We start from the raw sequence: 3,520 nt of genomic DNA on the forward strand, positions 1-3,520 counted from the left end.
GTATACTTCTTTTTGCTAAGGATCTGGACATGTCAGATGTGTTTGGGTGTCTTAATCAGGATGCAGATGTGAGCTGTGTGTCGTCTGAAGGTTTGGATCCAGTCACTGTTCTCCACCAGAGCTGCTCCTGTCAGTTTTGTGGTCTGTATGCGACTGTAATGTTCTGTTGCCTCTCAAACATGAAGCTGCCTTTGGCTGATTTAATCAAAGCGGTTGTGGAATGGAAAATCTAAATGTTCTTGACATTTAATATAAAAACAATCACCCGAAAAGTAAACTTACTAGAAGAACAAACACTTGAACATCAGCGTGATGAACTTTTATTTCAGTCACTGTTGCTAAGGTTACTGGCGCCAGTCACACAGAATACGGGCTCGACATCATTTGCATGTTCATACAGACAGTATTCGACTCGCACCTGGACGTAAATGCGGTTCTCAATCCCAAACACTAACCGTGTGAACGCAGTGTTTTACTGGTCATGTGTATGTGCATTTTGTGTTCTGAACAACTAGTAAACCATTTCTGAAATTGGGAAGTGTTTGATGCCTGATGTTTTAAAATCTGCCAGATTATTCCGGCCTTGGAAATTATTTCAGATTTGACTACATTAACAACATTAACCATAGCAGTGTGCGACAGCTATACAGGAATTGCCCTTTTTTTCTGATTATTTTAAACCACTGCCTCAATTATAGACTGCCACTGTTTGCCTAAGAAGCTCCTGATGTCTGATAAAGGTCTTGAAGGTGGCTGAAAGACATTAGTTAAGAAATAAAGGTCAAGTTTATATCCACACTAAAATATATCCACACTAAAATCCGCACTAGAGTGCTTCACCTCTTCTTCTAAAGATTGACACAGAATGGAAATATACCTCTATTGATTTCTACCTCTGTGTCAGCAATAGAAATCAATGTAACTGAATGTGTTTCTGAGAGCTTTGCAGAGATGAATATGCTTCATATAAGAAAACGTCTAAGGTTACGTATGTAACCCTGGTTCCCCGAAGGGAACGAGACGCCGCGTCGAAACGCTTTGGGAACGCTTTGGGAACGCCTTCAGCGTGACCGCGCTCTGAATCACGTGTGCAATCAAACCAATGGAAGAACGAAACGTCACAGGCGGGTGACGTCACTGACCAGGAAGCATAAAAGCACGTGCGCCAGAACGAGCGTCAGCTTCCAGGAGAGAAGCAGCGCTCGCAGGGACGCAGGAGGATGGCTACGAGACGCGGCGTCTCGTTCCCTTCGGGGAACCAGGGTTACATACGTAACCTTAGACGTTCCCCTTCAGGAACTCGAGCCGCGTCGAAACGCTTTGGGAACGAGATGCCCACGCCGCCAGACCCCTAGTCCCTGCCTAGGATGTGCTAGGACAAAGGACAGAGGTACCAGGCGAGACCCGCAGGTCCAATTCATAAAACCTAACAAAGGTCAAAGGTGAGGACCATCCCGCAGCGTTGCAAATATCTTGCATGGGAACCCCAGCAAGAAAAGCTTTGGAGGCAGCCATGCTCCGGGTAGAATGGGCTCTGACCCCTAAAGGAGGAGGGAGGTCAGAAGCCTCATAAGCAGAAAGGATAGCGTCCACTACCCAGCGACTTAAAGTTTGCTTAGAAGCAGGGAGGCCCCTTTTTGGGGGCCATAACAGACAAATAACTGGTCTGACTTTCTCCACCTGGCAGCCCTGTGGACGTATGCATCCAGCGCTCGCACTGGACACATACAATTAAGCTTCTGCTGGTCAGCATCCCGAAAGGGGGGAGGACAAAAGGCCTGGAGTACGACAGGCCGTGGTGTCGAGGTGGGGACCTTAGGGACATAACCCGCTTTTGGAAACAGGAAAGCTTTAGAAAGGCCTGGCGCGAAGTCCAGGAAAGAAGGGGCCACAGAGAGGGCCTGAAGATCCCCAATTCTCTTAAGGGAGGAAAGAGCTAAGAGAAGGACAGTTTTTAAAGTAAGGAATCTGTCCGAGATTTCCTCAACAGGCTCGAAGGGAGGCCTGCAGAGAGCCTCTAACACCACAGACAGGTCCCAAGAGGGGACACGAGGTCGTACAGGAGGCCTGAGCCTCAAAGCACCGCGGAGGAAACGTGTAACGAGAGGGTCCTTTCCCACGGAAAGACCACCAAGAGGGGCGTGGTAGGCCGCAATGGCCGCCACGTAGACCTTCAAGGTGGAGTGGGATAACCCTGCAGACAACCGGCTTTGCAGGAACTCCAGCACTGAGCCAACTGGGCAGTTAACTGGGTCTTGCTGGCGGTGTCCGCACCAAGAAGTGAAAAGTTTCCACTTCAAGGCGTACAGTTTCCTCGTGGAGGGAGCTCTAGATTGGAGGATGGTCTCAACAACCTCAGTTGAGAGACCGGAAGCTAAGAGGTGCGCCCCCTCAGAGGCCACACCCAAAGCTTCCACAGCTCCGGCCGGGGGTGAAGAATGGTACCCCCTGCCTGTGAGAGGAGATCTCCCCTGACGGGAATCTCCCAGGGAGAGCCGTCGAGGAGAGAAATCAGGTCCGAGAACCATACTCGGCCCGGCCAGTACGGGGCTACTAGAAGAAGGGACACCCCGTCCCGGCGCACTCTCTCTAGAACTCCCGGGAGCAGAGCGATCGGGGAAAGCGTACAGACGTAGCCTCGGCCACGTCTGCACCATGGCATCCAGCCCCAGGGGAGCTGGATGAACTAGAGAGTACCAGAGGGGACATTGCGTGTTCTCCCTCGTGGCAAACAGGTCCACCTGGGCTGGACCAAACACTCTCCAGATCTGCTTCACCACCTCGGGGTGAAGCATCCATTCCCGGGCCTCGGCCCCTGTCTCGACAGGATGTCTGCTCCCAAGTTGAGATGCCCAGGAACATAAACTGCTCTCAGCGAGAGGAGTTTGTCCTGGGACCACACAAGGATCTGGTACGCCAGCTTGTACAAGGGGCGCGAACGCAGACCTCCCTGGTGGTTGATGTAAGAGACCACCGAGGTGTTGTCGGTGCGGACCAACACATGGCGGTCTCTTAGGTCCGGGAGAAAGTGTTTCAGAGCCCGAAACACGGCCAGCATCTCCAGGCAATTTATGTGCCACGTGAGTTGCAGACCGCTCCACAGACCGCGGGCAGGGTGGCCACTCATGACCGCTCCCCAACCGGTGAGGGACGCGTCCGTCGCTAGCGTTACGCGGCGACAAGGAGCTCCCAACACCGGGCCCTGAGACAAGAACCAAGGCTTCCTCCACATGTCCAGGGCACGTAGGCAACGCCGCGTGACCCTGATCATGCGAAGTGGGTTTCCCTCGGGAAAACTCCTTGGTCTTGAGCCACCACTGTAGGGGTCTCATGTACAGCAGGCCAAAAGGTATCACGTTGGACGCTGCTGCCATCAGACCCAGCAGTTGCTGGAATTGCTTGACAGTGAGTGACAGGCCTTCCTTCACTCTCTTGACTGCAGTGAGGATCGACTCGATCCGAGCAGGAGACAGACGTGCCTGCATCGTGGTCGAATCCCACACCACGCCCAGATAAGTGG

The 3,520-nt window shown here is 52.4% G+C and overlaps 1 pseudogene; it reads right to left on the reverse strand.

Moving 5' to 3' along the window:
* Positions 1 to 1,096: 1,096 nt before the first annotated feature.
* Positions 1,097 to 2,657, reverse strand: LOC127166097 (uncharacterized; annotated as a pseudogene).
* Between the last annotated feature and the right edge of the window lie 863 nt (positions 2,658 to 3,520).

Source organism: Labeo rohita, chromosome 5 (genome assembly GCF_022985175.1).
Source record: "Labeo rohita strain BAU-BD-2019 chromosome 5, IGBB_LRoh.1.0, whole genome shotgun sequence".
Classification (NCBI taxonomy): domain Eukaryota; kingdom Metazoa; phylum Chordata; class Actinopteri; order Cypriniformes; family Cyprinidae; genus Labeo; species Labeo rohita.